Raw genomic sequence first — 21,618 nt, 5'->3', positions numbered from 1 at the left:
ATTTTATTTTTATCAAAATATTTGTACCACACATTTTATAAAAAAAAATTCATATTCGCATAACAAAAAAATCAAAATTCTCAAAGAAATTTAAAACATTTATAATTCCTGAAAATTTTTTAAATATTTAAAACTCTCTACAACAAAAAAATTCACACTCACCGCTTTTGCTGTTTAAAAATTCGCATTGTAATGCAAACGAGCGCCCATTTACGCAACCGTGCCAGCTGTAGCACTTTCGCAAACAAAGGCAAAACGAAAGATTTAAAAATAAAAATGCAAACGTCACCCGCGGGAAGCGTGCTGCGGCAGCAAATGATAACGGCAGGCCGCAATGCCGTACCACGGTGTCTGCTGCAATGGGACACCGTTGCTCTGGAGCACACAGCGGCAAAAAATTGCTTCGAAACAGTTACATGCAGCAACACAAACAAAGCACGGCTTAAAGCCAGCTACTGCCAAAACAAATATGTGTGTGTTTGTAGCATATTTCAAGGCGCAGTAACATAAATTTTTAATTACGCAAACATACACGTGAGCAACGCCACGTTAATGTGCTTATGTAGTTGTTGAAATAATTCTTGTTGAAATTTCACCGTTATTTTTTTTTTTTTATATGTTTTTCACTTTTTTCGTTATTCTCATTTCTTGTTGTGGTTACTACATGTGTTCGTCACTCTGTTTTGTCATTAATTTATAATATAAACTATATTCCACCACTTTCGTGTCACGATGCTTTCACTAAAGTGGCGCCACTGGTCTGCGCCGTACTTGCACCGTTAAATGACCGACCCGAACTGATGGCTGTTTGGCTAAAGCAAATATTGGCTACACTACGTGTCTATGGTGAGTTACAGCAGCAGCGAATTGTAGCGTTTAACATATATACCTACCTATACCGTTAGCTTAGCAATTATGCTTATGTTAACGGCTGAATTTTTTCCGTTGCGCTGTTAACGATTATTGCGCTCGCCGCTAACGAGCTGGCAATAACAGCTAAGCGTTTACTTTTCTACAAGAAAGAAATTAAGTGTAGTCGGTAGTGTTGTATGGTGAGTTCAAAGAGCAGCAAGGCTTCTGTTATGCCACCTCAACTTTAGTGGATGAACTATCGTGCCAATATGTGGACAGCACTGTACATTGTTTCTTATATCGAAGCATCAGCGTTCACTTGCTTGCTCTCTTTGCAGCTAACTGTAATTGTGCACTTTTGCTCTTTTATATTAATTTTGACTAATTAGCATATACATTTTACTACCTTAACATACTTTTCGGATTCTATCTGTAGAAAAATTTTATAATCAACTTGTTAACCTAATCTATATTTAGTTTGCTCGTCTTCTAACATAACACTGCTTTAAATTTTCGCTCTTTTATATTCATTTTGCCTACTTGCATATACATTTTATAGCTTTAGCATACTTTTAGGCTTGCATTTTGCATCAATTGCTGTAATCGGCATCATGTTAGTATCTCTCTTTTTTCTCTCTAACATTTTCTCTCGTCTTTTAACTTGCCTCTATAGTGCTTCAATTCATTTTGTCTCTGCAATTACAGCCTTACAACTTTAGCATACTTCTAACTGTTGATTTCTATATTTCTCACCTTACCATGAACTACCCCTTATGTTATACTAAGGCCGTTCCCCGCTCTGGTGTATATAATTGAGTTGGCAATTTGCTTACACCTATATTTCTGTTCACTTTTGTGACATTTGATATCATTTTTTTTGGACTTTCATAAATATTTTATTAAAATTATTGCTTCCAAGCGAGATGTACGTGAATTTTTAGCATGCTTTTATCTTGTGAGTTCACTGCAGAAGCACAAAACTATACTAAGCAAACAGTGTAGCGTTTGAATTCTGAAGGTATGCAAACATTTTCATATAAAACATTAATAACTTTATATAACCTCGAATTTCGCACACTTCTTGTGAAGTTGCCACTAGTGTAGTAATCTATGAAGTACCTGCCACTATAGCCTTATTGAGTAGGAGCTGGATATCGGCTTTGTTTGTTTTCTCTGCATTCATCTGCTATTTCAAAACGCTAAACTAGCAATAGCACATTTCAGCAAATTCTATTTCAGCCTCGCCCTGACCTGTGACACTTGTTCCCTTTCACACCTATTTTATTGCAATTTGTTATACCCTGAACAGGGTATGTTAAGTTTGTCAAGAAGTTTTTCAACACCCAAAAGAAAGCGTAGGAGATAATGATAAAAATTAAATTAATAAAAAGCATCGGTTTAGCCATGTCCGTCTGTCTGACTGTCCGTCTGTATATGTACGAATTAGTCCCTCAGTTTTTAAGATATCGTTTTGAAATTTTGCAAACGTCATTTTCTCTTCAAGAAGCTGCTCATTTGGCGGAACTGCCGATATCGGACAGTATCATACAAATTGAACGATCGGAATCAAGTTCTTGTAGGGAAAACTTTCACATTTGACAATGTATCTTCACAAAAATTCGCACAGGTTATTTTCTAAGATAATAATGTAATATACGAACAAATTGTTCAGATCGGCTCACTATAGCATATAGCTGCCATACAAACTGAATGATCGGAATCTAGTGCTGGTATGGAAAACTTTTGCGTTTGACAAGATATATTGACAAAATTTGGTATATACTATTTTCTAAGGCCACAATATAATATCCGTAAAAATTGTTCAGATCGGCTCACCATAGCATATAGCTGCCATACAAACTGAATGATCGGATTCCAGTACTGGTATGAAAAACTTTTGCGTTTGACAAGATATATTCACAAAATTGGGTATATATTATTTTCTAAGGCCACAATATAATCTCCAAAGAAATTGTTCAGATCGGCTCAATATAGCATATAGCTGCCATACAAACCGAACAATCAGAATCAACGACTTGTATGGAAAAGGTCTTCTTTTGACAAAGCTTCTACACGAAATGCAGCATGAATTTTTTTTTCCAAAGAAGTGCTATAATCTCCGAACAAATTGTTTAAATCAGACCACTATAACATATACATAGCTGTCATACAAACTGGCCGATCAAAGGCAAGTGCTTGTATGAACAACTTCGTTATTTGACAATATATCTTCACGAAATTGGGCACAGATTACAGGCTGAGACAACGCTGCAATATTCTAAAAAATTGTGCAAATCGAACCACTGTAGCATATAGCTGCCACACAAACTGATTGACCCAAAGCAAGAAACATTTATTTTTAAACACTTCTTTGGTAAAAGAAACGCACCTGTGAAGGGTGTAGCTACGGTGTAATCGAAGTAAACGCAATAAAACTCTTCGTTCGATTTACTACTTTCATTAATTCTCTCCATTCATTTTTAAAACTCAAATAAACCGAATTATCCTTATCAACGATGAGGTCACTTTAAAAATTAAAAAGAAAACATAGAAACAAACAAACTAGATCTGAATTTCGTACATAGAACACCAGCAATCTCATTACGAGTACACCGCATATTATGTTCGATAGTTGTGAAGCCGCCAAAAACGCGCGCGCACACACTCACGCGCGCATTTGCCAAATTTTATACAATTACATGGCACTTAGGTTGCGTATACGCACTGTTGGTGCTCCAAACAGCGTGCATTTCAAATTCAATTTCACTTAAGTGAGTTGTGCACACATACTTAGAGTGGCATGAGCGCGTAGCCACTGCTAAATTGCGGCAAAAAGGTAGTTGGAAAAACCCAAACAAAAGCAACAACAACTGCAATAAAAAGGAGAACAATAACCACAGCAATTTTGTGCCAGCAATGTGATGAGGCTCATTTCGAAAGCCAAATGACATGACAACAACAAATTTTAGTTTTATTTTCATGTTGTTGCTTCAACTATTTTGGTTGCTGGTGACGCCAGCGCGTTCTCGCTATGAATGCGGAGTAGCGTTGAGCTTTTTGCGCTGCGTAAATGTAAATTAAAATGTTCGCGATTTACCACAACGCCCAAAATCCAGTAGCGACTTATCAAGGGTGAGGCGTACTTGTATATGTGTGTTGGTGTATGCATACCAAATTCAATGCGTGCGTTACGCGTTCATTGGCGCACATTTGGCAAATCATTTGCGCCACGCTATCCAACAAAAACCCATATGGCCAACAGTGAATAGTTTCCCTAGCTGAAAATGCCGAAATTTCAGCTCTCGTCATTTGTTTGGCGCGCAGTTTATGTTGAGCGCGTTTTAGCGGTTATTTGTTAGCCACCTTAAGCCATTCGCACTAAGCTTGGAAAGTCCACACCTGTCGCCAGCCAGCAATTTAGGTTCACCATTCTGTATTTGGCATTGGCTTAGCACAAAATGCAGTGTAGACTCTGCAGACTAGCAGGCAATCTGCGTTTACACCCACACCTATTCTAGCTTTGTAATCACTATGGTCAATCATTAAGCTAAAATCAAAAACAAGCATTTCAATTACTCGAAATTATGCTCATTACTGTACTTTCTACTCTTTCTCTCTATAATCGAGTACCGCACGAAATAGAAGTTTTTAATTGAGTTGGTAGTAGTATATTTCCAGGTGATTGGTTTATGTTTTTATTGCCTACATTCAGGATATATGTCATTAAATTAAAAGAAATATGTTTTATAAAGCCTACTTTTAGGCGATATCAGATTATGTTATAAATAAGGAGGTAAATTAGGAAGTTCGAGATATAAAATGGCTCCGATAATAATCTAAAAGCGATCCCATGTTTTCTAATCCTGATAAAAAGATCTCAGTTCCAGTTTTGTTACATAATTTTAGGCGACATGTCGGACAAATTTTAATCACCAAACCAGATAGGAAAAATTTTGCTAATGTTGAGGAGAGCATAGCAGAAAACTGAGTCTGGGTTCTTCTATTAGCCCTCCTTAAATTAAAGAATTTTCTTATGGCCGGGTTGTTCCTCTCAAGTAAACTAATTCTAAAATGTATATAAATGTCTGCTTTATAGGAACAGAACTATCACATTTTTAGGCGTCTGATCTAGGATGCAAACTACAGAATCGAAGCTATATACCACAGCTCTGGTAAAGAAAATTCATAGAGGTTCCAATTAGCGCTCACAAAGCTTCTAGCACTCTCCCTATATTTAAATTTGAAGCAAAACTAAAATTTCTTTACGAGAGCCGAACAGCTTCCTAATAATGGAAAAAAAAATAATATATCCGAAACTAATTTTGCCTGCTAGCAACACACAAAATAGCCCAAAGTGAAGAAGTGTGTTAAAATTAAACCGCAATTTAAACCAATTTACAAAGAGAACAAATTTTTTCCGCTTCCGCATATCTGACTCATTTTGCCTGTAAGCCTAAAGCCTAAAAGCACGCCACCCACATATGCATTTGTACACAAAAAACATATTTAAAAGGCAATTAAGCTGTAACTGAGGTCAAAACAGTGTTAATTAAAAATGTGCGTACGCACATAAAAAAAAATATCGAGCGTAAAACAAAAGCAATGAAAAACTGTAATTAAAAAAGTAACAGTACACTAACAAAAATTGTGTGCGCATATGTGTGTGCACGCTTTCGAGCGTTAATGCCAAACCTTTTTTCAGAGACCCGAAAAAAGCAAACAGCTCAAAATAGTATTAAAACATGCATCAAAAAAAAAAAAAAGCTAGCTCAAAATATGTTTTACAAAACCACAACAGCTGCTTTTAGGCGTTAACTCGCTCGAATATTTGTGAGATAATTTAAGTTTAACACAAACTGTTGCCTACATTTATATGTATGCTTAAAAAATAGACTACTATGCGCATAAATAGAAAAATATTGCCTGAATTCAGGCGCAAAAATGTGAAAAGTTCTTAAGCAGCTAAATAATTGAGTCGAAACTTTGGTGGGAGAAACGAAAACTGCAAAATAAATATATTTATAGTGACTAGTTGGAATAAAACTAGAAATATGCGGTCTTTTAAAGCGTTGGCAGACAATATATTCGCAATTAAATCATCAACAACTACTAACTTTAAAATTGTCTTGCTTCTTGCATTAGTATATCATATTTGTACAACAAAAATTATTATTATACTATTCAGCTCACAACAACAACTTTATAGCATCAACATTTAACTTTGTACCGTACTTAAAACCCTTTATTGTAACATTTCTTTGCCGCTGCTTACCACAAATTTGCCTCAACAGCTTAAGCTTACTTCTGTTGGTTTTTGCAGTCAACCCCTTTTATTTTATCATATTTATGTACATACATATATATATATACACATACTATCTATATAATATATTTTTTGATTTATGCACACTTAAATTTTAGTTGCTATTATGCAATTTAACAAGCTCTTGGCTTTTCATTTAAATTATTTGGCAAGCAACTTCTGCGAAAACTTGCTCCCACTCACTTTTGTTCTCATTTACTCGGTTTGAACATTTTCATTTCTTTAGCAACAACTGCATTTTCCGCAAATGACCACAAATGGTTTCATATTAACCGTAAAATATGGCATATGGTGTGTATGCAGTTCGGTGGCTTTGTATTTCAGTTTACATATACGAAATACAGTATAAATATGTCTTTTCCCAGCAGAGAATTTGTTGAAATGCTAATTTGTGAATGCTAAGCCAACACCCAGTTTTTTGAACTGCATTCAAAACCACCGTCCTACAAATTTGACCGCTGCTGCTGATATTAATCTGACAGCTGCCATCTAACCTTTAATCGAAAAGTGCCAACCAATGTCCATTTGACCGCTTCCATCTGGCATTAGTATCACTTCTGCCATCTATCATACATTGGGCAGCTGGATCTGTTTGACGTCTATTTGACACCTGTTTGACAACTGTCAACAAACATCCATTTGGCAGTTGTCACCCAATCGATTTAACAGCTACTATCTGAGATTAATTTCGACAGTTTTGTCATCTAACCTTTAATGTCCATTTGACTGCTTCTAGCTGGCATTAGTATCACTCCTGCCAGCTCACAGCTGTCATATGTTTGACTATCAACAACTATTTTACAGTTTTCAGCCAACAACTGCTATCTCAGACTATTTTGACAATTTATTTATCTAATTCATCCAACTAGCACGCATTTGGCACGTTCTAACCAGACAGCCATGTGATATCTGACAAGTTAGACATCTGTGACGTCATCTGTTTGTCAGCTGTACAGTTGTGAGCCGACCGAATTAGCAACTGCTTACTGAGACTAATTTGACAATGGCCACCTAACATGCATTTGGCAAAGTTTTAACTGACAGCCATGTGTCATCTAAATAGTTTGACATCTGTTACCTAGAATCCACATGTCCTAATAAAGTGGGAGTGGCAGTTAAATTCCTACTTCATAAGGCGCTTGTCTTTTAACTTCCAGCTGCCATCTTAAAACTAAGTAATATTCGACCTTCCTTTGACAATTGTCATCTGAGCTGTATTTGACAGTTAGATTTTGACACCCATCCCTCTCAAATAATCTCAGCTTCTAACTGGCATCCAGATTTGCGAACTTTCTTTGACAGTTGCCAACTGAAACTCATCGGACAGCAGTCTTCTGAAATAAATTTGAAGGCATTCATTTTACGGAACTGCCCTAAACTCATCCCCTTCTAGCCTTTATTTGACAATATATATACTTAGAGTTTTCCTACTGGGTGTTTTGCCACTTCGTTAGTCTGCGTAAAACAAATACTTGTTACTTAGCTTTTCTAGCTTTAAGTGCCATAAACTCTTTTTATGACATTTAGTACAGTTTAATGTCCAGTTAGACGTAGGTCTTTTGTTTTTATGTATTTGCAGCTTGACCAGCTCAAACTGCCCGCACTTCGTTAAGCCAGCACTTTTTAGTGTGTAAATATGTATGGTATGTTGCTTCTTTTCGGTTGTCAGTTGGTGTTTGCACTAAAAATTTGACAATTCTCCTTAGAGAACTTTACACACAGCTACTGCAAACACTGGCAATTGATTTCCTATGCCCGGCTCTTTGTACTCATCTGCCTCGAACGCAAAGCTGAAACAACAAATTGCACTTGCTTTGCTCTGCTCCGACAGTTGCACATCTGCTTCCCTACTCACACAGTTTTGACAAGCTCTCACAGCTCAAACCTATCCTTTTGAGTATATCCCACACTGCCTTAATATTTATACCCACTCTAATATGCTGTTCTCCCAGGTTCGACACCGCTTAAGCTCTCCCGTTCTTTTAAGTTCACTCCCAACACAATTTCGAGTTTGTTTTTATCTGCAACCAACTGTCAGCTTTTACCCTTTTTTGTTCTTGACCAGCTGTTGCTGCCAAACAAACAAGAATGTTTGCAAAATTCTGACAAGCGATACTTTAAATTATATGCATGCATACATGATATATGCGTGTGTAAAGGAAGTTTCAAAATTGGACTGCAGATAAGCCAGGAAATTTTCTTTATTCATGTAGTCTATGTAGTTTCGGGCGGAACTCAAAAAGAAACGATATGCCAACAGAGATGGACTATGAGAGTATGGACTTTAGATCAGTTTTTAGTGCAGTAAACCTTTTACAATATCGGCTTCATTAGTTCATAAATTTGATGGTATTTTATCTGGAAGCTAAATATCGGTCATATGGTCTCCGTTTTTTCAATTTTAATGTCAAACAGACTAGTTTATCTATAAGAGATTATAAGTCAAGAGATAGGAATTATAAGCAAATTTACAAGTACGAAGTTCCTGGGCAGGTCATTTTATTAGTTAACCTATGGTATAAGAATTATAAACCCTTATATCGGAAATAGTACCTGCTTTAAAACCAACTGAGCCAGGAGTACTCCAGTATGTAGTATTCGTATCACAACTCATATCTCATTTCATCTCATCAAAGCCTGTCTCTTATACACATCTAGATGTGTATAAGAGACAGGTATAAAAAGAGAAGAGCAGCAACAGCAGCAACATAGACGCTAACTACAAAAAAACATAACCTAAAATAACAAAATTAAAACGTACAACAACAACAACAAAMACGAAAAAATTAAAGATGAATGTAAAAGCAGCAACAAGAACAATCGAAATAATATAAAAACTGCAACAACAAGAAGCATAGACTCTAACTACAACAACAAAAACAATAGAAAAAATTAAAGAAAAACGTTAAATACAACAACAAGAACAATCAAAATAAAATAAAAAACTACAAGAACAACAATTAATAATAAAAAAACAGAATACACCAACAATCTCGAATACAACTAAAACATTGAGCACAACAACAACATGCTGAGCACCACAAAACAACAAACGAGTAACTAAACTAGACCGCACCAAAGTGGCGGGTGGTTGCTGTCGGACAAAAAGTTTTGTTTCAAACAAATTTCAAGCGACTGACAAAAGTTTTTCGTTTTTTACGCCGCTGCTTGGTTTTTTTTTTTTTTTTTTTTTTATTTTTTTTTTTTTTTTTTTTTTTTTTTTTTTTTTTTTGGGTTCCAGCACTGCTGCATGCTCTTTCCCATAACCCGTGTGCGGCAAGTATGTAACTAAATTAACTTTATTGCTTTATTCAATTCGCCGAGCCGTTAAACTACGCAGCAGCAGCTCAGCTGTTTGCTGATTTGCCCCTTTCGCTGATTACTGAGTCACTCTGCGCTGCCATAAAATCAGCAGGACATTAACTTGCCGCGGCATGAAGACGACGGAAATGGTGCTGTAGGTTGCGGCAAGGAGATGCGGGTCAAATGTCGTTGTCGGTTAAGTGCACATGCGTGTGTGCGGCGTAAAGTTGTTGTACAATACGTACTGTATATTTCACTCCCACACACACACACACACAACGGCGATAAGGCTTACACGTGCCCCGCTGTACTAAGCGTTGTGACAATTTGAAAACGGTTTTACAAATGTCATTTCTATTCAAATTCGCCGCACAAACATTTAATGCGCTGGCGGTGGGCCGCAAACTCATGCCCCAGTCGTGCCATTTGAATGCCTTCTTTTGCCTCCTCCCCCACTCACCACACACCACGCTTGTTTATTACATTGCGTTTTGCATTCTTACTGTTGTTAACCTTTTCATTTCACTTTATGTGTTTGCTATTGTTTTATTCCTTATTTTTTCGCATTTTTACTCCACGTTTTCGTTGCTGCTGTGCCACCAAAGGGGATTTGTGTTGATTCGGAAATATTTTCTAGCAATTTGTATGGCATATATTAAATTGCTGTAGTTGTAATGGCTACAAATGACAACCAGGGATACGCTGTGGGTTGTTCCCACGTACATACGTATATATCTTCACTTGATATGCAAAATAACGTAACAACAATTTCGGGAATTGACAGTGGCATGAAAGAAACACAAAATAAAATGGAACATGAGTGTAAAAATATTTAATATTTCTTAAAACTGGTTCATATCTGAGTACAGAATCTGAAAATGTTGAACATAGTATGTAATATAATGTTTGTAATTTGAAGTAGTGAAGCGTAATCAATAAGACACTCAATTTCGAAATTTTTGATGATACGTTATTTTGCATTTCAGGTGACGATATATATTTTGCTGTACATTGCACTTAGCTCCCATAAAAAACGGGAGTGAAAGGTTGTTTAGACGGCTCTGAAAAGTGTAAGGCTGAACTCGACTTGATAGTTAATAAATATGGGCATTAAGGTCATAAAAGGGGAGTAGAAAAACTAATGTGTATTTATTAAACCGATTTCGTTCGAGTTTTGACAACCTATTGCTTAAAGTCACCGCGTAGGAAGATTGTTTGAAGGTGAAAGGAGATAGAATTTTTGATATGATAAAATGGTGGCGCTTGAGTCAACTCAAATTTTACTCACATCCAGTTATATGGAGGATTAGTAATATTTATAAGGGGAGTTAAGCTACATCTATAAAAAGAACTGTCCGGATACTTATTTTTAGTCCGAGTAATATATGGTGAAGTGAAATATAACTTCACATGCATAAAATTAAACGCTGGATAACATCTGATTCGAAGTATTAAATTAAAAATTATATCAAACTAATATAGAGGAGCGCAATTTATATATAATATAACATGCAGCACATTAGACAAATTCGGAATGAGTGAGCGAGTAGGCCCAGAGAATCATGTATAATATTTTTGTATGAAACGAACTATTCATTTTTTATTCAGCGAGACTTGAAGACAGCAATAGCTAGTCGTCACGTTTTCATACTTAATAGACGCAAGGTTGTGTAGAGAAACTTGTTTATTTGAAAATATATATTCACAAAAGAAAACGTTACACTCCACTAATAGCTAATGCTTAGAGCCGACTGTAAGTTACTAAAACAAACCACAAAATGAAAACAGATATCAGTATTTTGATGAACTAAACGACGAATCCTTGGTCAATGACCCCTTTGTTTACAAGTAATCAAGTAATAGGATAATTTTGTTTATTTTTAGCCAAGTCAAAACCCATTGTTTAGATTTAGGTAAATGACCCTTCTGTTTACAGTGGCCCTTTTTCTACATCTTGTGGGAGTTCAATGACCCGTTCATTTACATTTACCCAATTCAACAACCTTTCTTTACATTTAGCTAAGACAACAGCTTTTGCTCACATTTCAGCGCCAAAGGTCCATTTGTTTACATTTTATAGGGCTCAATTACTCTTTTGTTTATCTTTCGCCAAGTTACCAACATTTACATTTAGACAAGACAAGCGGCATAAAGGCAGCTCCTTTCGTGCTATTGAAAGCCGAAAATGTGGTGTGTCTCGATTCTCTTTTAACGGGTAACGGGTATTTTCAAAGATTTAATGCATGATGATTATCTGGTCAGTTGTTGCTTTTCCAGACCTGAGGCCACACTGATTAGGTCCAATCAGTTTGCTGACGGTAGGCCTTGCTCATTCACACAATGTCATCGCTGAACTTTATATGCGATGGTGAGGACGCTTGCGGATTGAGCATAGCACACTTAAATTTCAAGCGTCGTTGAATCGGGTCCGGGTTCTCATGGTGTTATGCTTTCACTGCCAATCTGCAGGTTAGAGAAGTGTTCCCTCCATAATTTCCATTATGCTTTGGGCATCAGTCTTTGTCGTTGGGGTGTGGGCGCAAATCAGCGATATGCTGAAGAACTTTGCTTTGATGCGGATTGTGGCTAGACGTTCAACCACCGAGATGAATGCCAAAACTTGGCATCGAAGTCTCTCTACCACCACGAAACTCACACCGAATTTGCGCTCCAGTACTTGGCTACTACAGTAAATGCTACAATAATCTACTCGTCTCTGTCTTTGTCCCGTTCATCGCATTTCTTGGACAGTGGTAATGTATGACTTTACTCTTACGCGGACATCAACCAACTGGGCAGCGGTACCTATCCAATTAAGGGATCGGACATTCCAGATGTATATCCTTAAATCGTAATCCTTAATACTTTTACTGTGGTCGTTATCAAAAGCGTGGCTTTCTAACCTAAGGCTGTTGTCTTCTTATCCTCGTGGTCTTTTTTTTTTTAGGAGGCGGGTCATAAACCCAGCGCACAACTCTGGGGAGGTTTGATGCGCCTTCTGATTTCAGCTCACCTTCAAACGGTTGTTTTTGGCTACCCATTCAGTACCTCGTCTGAGATCGGAAGTCGTGAGCTGCTTGAGACATACATAGATATGTAACAGAATCCTTCTGGCCACTCCCAAGTGAATGCCGCTCAGGGAACTTTCATCGCTTGCGTGAACATCAACACACAGTTTCATCCTTCATACTAATATATTATAATTATTATATTTTAATTATTAATAATAAAGATTTATTAAATTTCATACGCACTTCATATCCTACAACCAATTATCTCGAAATGCAAGTAATCAATTCACACTTTTGCTAATTCACTGCTTAATCAAAGTGACCGCCAGTCACCGCAATTCTACTTGCACAGCAAACTAATTAAATTACACTAATTAAATTTTATGGCAATGCTAGCAAAAGTCATAGAAATGCTTCAACCACTGACAGCACTCTTAGATATTTATAAATACGCGTTTGTATGAATGTGCTCGTGTGGTAATTTGTTGGCATTATGGCAAATATTTGTTGTAGAAGAGTATGCACATAACGAAGTTAGAAAATGGCAAAAGCTTATTATAGCGTTAACGTTAATTTTCAGTGCATGCAAACTTACCGAATGCTCAATGCCTTTGTGGCGTGTCACCACCGACTTGCCACTCAACCAGATCCGAAGCGCAGCAAATATGATACTCCAAGCAAAGCTAGTTATATTTAAAGTTATTGTTGTTATTCTTGTTAATGTTCTTGTTGTCGTTGTTGTGGTTGTTGTTTGCATTGTTGTTTTTGTCTATATACGCATAACGAAAATAATTTCAGTTGCAGCTACAAATGCCACAAATCCAATGCGTTCTCGCTCATAAGCTCATCATTGTCTTTCAAATGCCACACGCCCGGAGGCAGCAACTGGCGTATGTGTGTTTGTTTTTGTTATTGTATTGCGTCTGCCAGTTCGGCGCTCAAAGCTATTGTATTTTGTAATATTTTACCGTTATACTGGCAACCGCAAGCCACATGCGCTCCGCTTCGTCCCTTCGACTTTATATGTCTTCGCTGGCAGACTAGAATCCTTTGCGAATAATTGTGATGGTTATGCTTATTGTTTTATTTTTCAGTGCAAAATTTTGTTTTGCTTTGCGCTTTGATTTTTTCTGCTCCTTGACTGGTACGGCTTGGTGGTGGGGTAGAATGCTTTAATTACCGAAAGCAAACAAAAACAGCGAAAAGCTTGGCTGCTTTTTTTTTCATTTTTTACTTAATTATAATTTTTTCTATACACATGCCACATGCCTAAAATACGTTTGTACAACAAGCGGCTGCTCCTGCAACATTTATTTTTGACGCTATATATGGAGTTATGCATCCCCAACCGCTTAGAATGAAGTAGAGACGACGTAATAAGTATGTCTAGGGTCACACCCTCTTTGAAGTACAATTTTCTTACATCATAACACCATGTATACACCAGTTTTGATCCTTGCAATGCAGATGGAGTTCAGTTACTAGTTTTCAGAGGAGTAGTCATCCTTTAGGATACCTGCGCTTTCTGCGAATTTTAATAGACTATGCAGCCTCACTATCGATACCTCCTCCAGTCGTTGGGACCCCAAATGTTTACAGCGTAGTCTTGCCAACAGGAGACATGTGTACAAGAGATACTCCATTCGTGCCCCGCTCTACACATTTCCTGCAGTCCTCTCGATCTCGATCTGTCAGCCACATGCTGCGGGCGCTTATCGCCACTAGAGAGTGACCAGTTGTATTTCCATCATGTTCCTCTGGTCTCTTCTATCAAGTGCCAATAGGTATTTTGCGTACTTCCGAGCTAATGTTTCGTACATGACACCCTGTCAGTTCGTTCCAACTGGTTTTGATTATCTTTACCATGCTTCTGTCGATATCGTCGTATAGACAATGCATAGGTTTCCCAATGTTTATCACATTTTCGGATGTTAGTTGTATACCGTTCTTTACAATTTCGTCCAACATTTCATTGGCATTGATACCCTTGTGGCATGGACTCTGCCTTTCAAGACACTTTTGTCCGATATGCGAATGCGATACGAGGTTACTGCCTGGATAACTGCTTGGCTGTCTACTTAGATGTGACTCTGAAATTACCTGCAGCTGAATTAGAGACCAGCTAGACAGCTTTCGCAATAGCAAATTCAGGTCCACCAATCATACACATTGCTCAGGATTTTAGATATCCGATTCAGATTATATGAGCATGTTAAAAAGGAGGTACTATGGAATGGTACCGAAAATTAGTAGAAACTGTCCACGCCTGCCCAAATCCTCATATACCGAATTTGAGAAGTTTTGTCCTTTCATTCAACTCTATACCTTATATATTGGTCAATATTTTAGATATATAAGGTAAAAATATGTACCAATTTCGTCCATATTCGGTACAACAACATATGATTATTATTAATAAACTAACATATGATAAAATTGTACCGAATATGTACGAAATCGGTACATATTTTCGCCTAATCGCCATAAACCGTATATAAGAATATATATGGTTCCGGTCAACTTCAACTCTGATACATATAGGTTAAAATTTAAGATTAAAAAAAATTTAAGAATAACAAAATTAGGTGAATGTATTGAAAATAATATTAGGTAAAATGGTACCGAATATAGACAAAATCTTTTTAAATCTTGCATTAAGCCTCATCTCTTATACCTCATATGGAAACCGCTTTTCTTTCGTACGACTTTATTCTTTATTTGCGTACATATGAGATTACTTGATATTCCGTGCCAGCCAAACGTAGTTTTCCTTATTTACTCTATTTTTTATTTTTTTATTTTTTTTAGTTACTCTTCTTCAACAACAAAACTACGTACAAATTATTTATTTAATTTAAAGCGAAAAAAGTATTGCCGCCAGTCAAATAATCTTGTTGATAAATATTCATTTCATACGCTCACTTATACATATTTAGCATTTTTACATACTTTCATCCTTCGTTTTGCTCTCATATTTCCAGGTTCTATCCCTTCTTTCTGCTTTACGTCAGCTTTTCGGTCTCATATGTATGTATCTATGCATGTGTATGCAAAAATGTATTTATGTTGTTTTTGCATTTGCACTCGATTTTGTGCTTTAATTGCTTGTACACAAGCGCACTTCATACATTTCGTATGCATTTGTATGCGTTCTGCTCATTCAGCATTATGTATTTGCATTGGTCGCTTTGGTCAACAGGGCGTATGATTAACTTGTTGACTAACAAAGTGTGTTCGTAACAAAAGGTCGTCTGAGTATTAGACGAGCCACAGCAAAAGTAGTGCTGATATGTTGGACTGCAGAGCAAGGTGAAGAGCATGATTTGCAGGCTGTGGTTAAGGACAAGGTTAGGAAGAAATGAAACCTTTGAGGTAGAAGATTTTGAGGTTTTTTGAAGACAAATTGAATTTCCTTCGTTTGTATGCTGAATTTACAGTTGTAGTAACTAAGCATGAGTACTTTATATGGCAGTTGGTTTGGAGAAAAATAGTGCACCTTTATTGTGAAAAATGCTTAATAGCGTTCTAGGAGTGGTGAGGTCCACTGGATAGGATTACTAGATGAATAAGTGTTCTAAGAAATAGACATGCTTCTATTGCTATCAAAAAAGGTATAAAGATATAGCTGAAATTCCCTTGACAAAGTAATTTCTTATAACATAAGATCCTTTAATAGGAAATAAGTCTTGATTTTGATCATTGAGTTTTTATGGCTGCTATATGCAAAAGTGGTCCGATCTGGAGAATAAAGCGCTGTCTTGAGCAATTTTTTAATAAAAATGTTTTCCTTATAAGGACTTTATTTCGATAGATATCGGTGGATCCGACAAAAGAGCAGCTCATTGGCAAAAAGACTAAAGGATGAGCTCTCATAAATACTTGAACTGCCTTTTGGTTGCTACAAACTTTAATATACCCTGTTCAGTATATCCTAAAGAATCGAAGTTCTCTTTTTTTATGCCCTTCCAGCTCTCGGAACGCAACTAAATTCCAAAAGTGTTAATTTTACTGCAATTTCATAAATTTTCACTCTTGAGTTTATAACTTAAACGCATTATGCAAGCTAGCAAATACTAAATGTATTCCGCATAATTAAATCAAGTTCAAAATGAGACGCGCTGCCGGCCATTTGACCAGCGCATATCCTGGAAGTCAAAGTCAGCGCACTTCAGCGTTCATTTCATAGCTCTGCTGTACAATACCGGCGGGCTCTCCAAAAATCGCCTGATGTTTGGCAGACAAATGCACTTCACTTGCAACTAACGGCAAGTAGACAGGCCAGCGCGTATTCTAAAAGTCCGCCCTTCGCGCTAGTATTTTGGCAATAATCATTGAAGTGCTGCCAAGCAGTTTATAACAACAATTTGATAGCAGTCTGTTTTTGTTTTTGTTGTGGTGATTTATCTTTTCTCTAGTTTTTTTAATACGCTTGCCCTTTTAATTGCGCACAATTAGTGTTTCTGCTGGCATGGCAGCGGAATGGCTTCAATTTGCATGAATTTAATATTAATTGCAGGAAAAACGACACTAAATAAGTTTTTATTTAAGAGGTAATTAAAAATTAAAAGCAGGAATTTTCGGAAATTTAATTTGGCAAAAACCAAAATTAATTAACAAACTAGTAAAACCATAAAAATTAGAAACTTGAGAAAGACTAGTTATATGATGACATGACATTAGGATTAAAAGTGTAAATGCTACCAGAAATCTTGGCCTTTAACTCAAAAAAAAAAAACAAAAACAGGTAAGATTCCCATCCAGAAACAGAAACAGAATTGTTTGAGTCAGGAGACAGAAACAGAATTGCTTGAGTCTGAAAACCAGAATAAAGAAAAAAGTAAAAATTCAGCGAATATTACATACATTCACTAAAACGAGGTACTTTTAGTTAGCACACGATAGGTTGAGTTGTGTCGCCTACATCTATCTGCAGAAAAGTCATAGAAATCTTAACAAAGCAGTCAGTAGTATTCAATTCGTATAAACAAAATCAAACCAGAATTTGTAGATACGTCGGAGACGCTATAAAGTATTGGGTCGTACGTTAAGTAATTTCGTTTGTTGTTAACAGCGGATCTTATTAATTTTTTTCACAGCCAACTTCATAATTAAGCGCTTTACCATTATGATATAGTAAGACTTATTTGTAAATAAAACCTTTAAATATATTAAAAAAGTTTTTGTGTGTCGCAATATCGAAAATGGAAGATTGAAAACAGCATTTTCGGCATACTTATTTTACTGCTTTACTATTAAAGCGTAAAAATACAGTTTAAACAAATTGATAATTATTTGGTGTGTATGGAAAAGTGTTGTTCGACCACCAATGCCAAAATTAGTTTGCAAAATACCGTTTTAGCAATATCGATCTTGAGGACCAAGTCCTGGGAAGACTCATAAAGCCGATGTGGATGAAGGAAAGTCGTTGGTCGATGTAAATCGTGGAGACAGAAGAGATAGCTGAAAGATTAAATTTGTTCAACGCAACTATTCACAAACACATGAAATGTTTATAAATAATTTTTAAGCTTCACACAGGGGTTTCTCATGTTCTTACAGAACGATTATATTAACAACTACAATTTGCTTGTCAAACGCCAAAGAAGTGTTCTATTTTCAAAGCGCATTGTTACTGGGTTAGATAAGTGGGTTGTTCATGGCCTATAAAGGATGAACAGCTCAAGTCACTTCGACGGCCGCTAGTTACCAAGAACAAGAAAAGCCACTAAAACCAGATTTTGCCTACAAAAAATAAAAAATTGTATCAAACTCTTGCCAAAAAGGTATTTTAAGCTATTGGATCAAAATGGAGATTATATAATTTCATAATATGTTTTGAACAAAAAAAAATCGTGTGTAAAATGCATTAAAAAAAATTAAATTTCTAAACATATATAAATGATCATCGTGACGAGCTAAATCGATCCAATATTACATTACATATATGTGCCTTTGCATTTACTAAAGCTTAAAAGTTCTACTTTTTGTTGTTAGTTAAGATTTTAGATTATGTTGCATTATATAAAACCAGATTCCATACATAATATGTTATCAAGAATCTGATACTCATCGCACGCTGAGATAATTGTTTTTTCATAGTAGATTTATAGCTTCACCACATTTGGTGGATCGGCATAACAGTTCCGCATGTAGAGCCAACAATAGAGATAACCGAAGTAACATCATCTCAGTATCGCGCTAGTCGACTGCTAGTGACTATGTTCGACCTAATATATAATTATAATTTCTACTCTACCTATTTTAGAGCAATTGCGAAGTGTTAGATATTCTGTATAAAATCCAGTTAGCGTCAGATTGGCCGAGCTAGTTTCATAAATCAACAAAAAAAAGCTTGTTTTTCGCAATTTGAAGATTTCGTCGAATTGTAAATATTTGTTGAATTCATTTACTTCACAATGACAAATAAGAGAGTCGTTCAACTGGCGAGCAAAATTTATTCAAGAATTCCATATCTTTCGACGCATCCATGAACAGAACGAAAAATGTTTGTGCAAATATATGTCTGGGTTCCTTTCAGTTGCGTAGTTAAGATTGCCATTGAAACAGTCTGTCGACAATAATTCAGATAAAATGTAGAAGATGAAAAATATCCATTTAAATTTTAATATTACAAAGTTCTACAAACCTCTTAATATATACAAAAATATTATGAACCGTATGAGAATTGCAAATCAATTACTACTAGAGAACGAAGTTTTATAGAATTGCATTTTTCGTGTGTGATATTTTTAATATAAACGAATTTAATCAAAAAATTCATTTGTTGGTTTTGTTGTCTTTGTTTTTTTTTACATTTAACGCTCTTCCTGCACTCCACTGTTAACAAGTACCATGCAGCTTGTAAGTGGCCGCAAATTAATTGACATCACTCATACGCAGTGGCGTTCCGCCTCCATGTAATTGTTATCAAAACCAAGCTGAAATGGATTAAAAGCAAAAAAGAAAAGCACACAGACAGTTAAAAAAGTATTACCGCAAAACAACCACTACAATTTCCGTTGAAACTCAATTAACTGTTTGTATGCGCGACCCAAACAACAACAACTGCAAAAACAATAACATTGCTCGCTGCTAACAAAATGGCCATCAGAAGAGCAAAAATAACAATAATAACAAAAGCAGCTACTAACGAAGTGGTTATCAGCAGCCACATTGGCAGCAATAACAATAGCAACAACTTTAGCGGCACTGACAATCTGCTGTGGCGACCAAAGCTGCGTACAAATTACTTATCAATTTTTTAACAGTGTCGCTGACATTCTGCTGCTCTTACGCAAGCGAGAGTAAGAAGTCTGAAGTTTTTCGGAGGCGACCAAAGCATTTCAAAGTGCGCTTATTAAATACAAATACAAATAAGGGCAAAAGTATAAAAGTTTCATAAGTATGTTGCCTGTTTATTTCGCGAACAAAAAGTTGCATGCAACGAGAGTCTTGTAAGAGGGTCAAGTAAATGCGTAGAAGAACAAGCATAAGTCGAGAGCTTACATGTGCCCAAAAAAATGGTCAAGAGTCTCTAACAGCATGAAAGTCGTATCAAATGGAGATATATGACGGGATGCTTTGAAGAGTAGGGGCGATGAAGCTGAATGATAACAGCAAGAGAAAACGAATTAATGAGTTGACGACGACGAAATAAGAAAAATATAAGCAAAAGTTTTCAAAAATCAAGATGTGTAAACTCTAAGACGGAGAAGCATGCCTAGAGATTAGCCAACATAAGTAGGCTGAGCATACCAATTTTTGAAAAACAAAACAGTTGCAACGAAGGCTTAGAGATCTAGTATATTTCAGTAGTTGAGAACGTGACCGAGCTCCGAAACTTTCTCATATCAGCCCATAATCCACATATTGGGAAGGAAGTCCTTTAAGTTTACGCCTACATACATTTCATCACCATACTCGTACACGATGAATACTTTTGGTGCGCTACTCTAAGGTATTCTTATCTTGTTTTTATTTGCCCCATTTCCTCCTATGATCTTTTACTCTACCTTGCCTTTAAACTATCTCTCTTTCTTCTTAGATGTCTTGTAGTTTTAGTAGTGATAAAACAGTCCTGAAGTAGTTTGGTGAAATGCTGGAGATTTTACAGTTCTTGACTGGTTATAAATCCAGGCCCATTCTGTTAATCTTAGATCCGACTGTCGCTGGAACGCTTCTTCTTAGGTATTCCTCTCTCCGCCTCTCTTTTTAGCGCTCTCACATTTTGTATTTTTTGTCTCTGCCTCGCTTTCTAATTTCCTGTCTTTATTTGGTTTTGTATTTTGCTCTCTAAATCTCTTTGTAACTCTCTCACTCTCTTCCCTTTAAGTATTTTTTCTTTGCGTATATTTTTTCTCTCTCACTTTCTCTTTTTATATTTTTCTCTCTGATCTCTTTTAACGCTCTCTCTCTTCCTTAAGTATTTTTCTCTCTGCTTATATTTTTTTACACTCTCTCTCTCTCTCTCTATCTGTATTTTCTCCCCTTTTTTCTTATCTTTTTTTTTTTGTTCCCCTTATGAAATCCATAGATGAGAATAAGCTCACTATAAGAGCTTCCCATTTTTACGTTTTGAGACAGAAATATTTACGCAATATATTAGAGTAATCGATATTAGCTTTCGCCTCACTTCGTTGCTCTCTGCATTACTGCTCTGCTCTTTTCCGCATACTGGCCGTGAACTCGATCTCTGCATTATCTGACCACTTCCATTTTGTAAGTTGTATGTATAGAAATCGGAAAAGTGCGCTCAACTCGAATAAGAGAGGAATCTCAAAAAATATTTTCGAACCGTTTTACAGATATTAACAAAATTAGTGAAACTTTACAGAAGGTCTTCCGGCAAAAATTGAAAGGTAAGGGAAAATGAGGTGAGGGAGCTAAAAATTAGTGTTGGCGCACAACAAAGAACTTTTTTGTGGTATAAATGCTGTCCGCTTTAAATAGTTTACAGTTTCTAGTAAACTATTGTCACACTTTTTCATACCTTTTTTGATTTTAAATTACATTTTTTTTTTTACTCGCACAATGGCAACTACAACTAAAATCATTTAAATGAGCTGCCAAATAAAAATACAAAAATAATTAGTTTTTGATTCTTAAATAAATAAATAAATTAAAATAATA

General features: G+C 36.1%; 1 protein-coding gene across 3 annotated transcripts in view; it reads right to left on the bottom strand.

Annotated features, from left to right (window-relative positions):
* The window catches only part of LOC108974641, a 29,317-nt gene extending 28,580 nt beyond the window's left edge, over positions 1 to 737 (bottom strand). For all 3 annotated transcript variants that reach the window (XM_018942603.1, XM_018942604.1, XM_018942605.1), the window contains exon 1: positions 163 to 737. The gene's annotated coding sequence lies outside the window, so the exon portion shown is untranslated. The remainder of the gene's footprint in view (positions 1 to 162) is intronic.
* Between the last annotated feature and the right edge of the window lie 20,881 nt (positions 738 to 21,618).

The sequence above is a fragment of the Bactrocera latifrons genome, unplaced genomic scaffold, assembly GCF_001853355.1.
Source record: "Bactrocera latifrons isolate USDA-ARS-PBARC rearing strain unplaced genomic scaffold, ASM185335v1 scaffold_57, whole genome shotgun sequence".
NCBI lineage: Eukaryota > Metazoa > Arthropoda > Insecta > Diptera > Tephritidae > Bactrocera > Bactrocera latifrons.
Note: the sequence above shows the minus strand (reverse complement) of the source record. Positions and strands in the feature narration are given on the sequence as shown.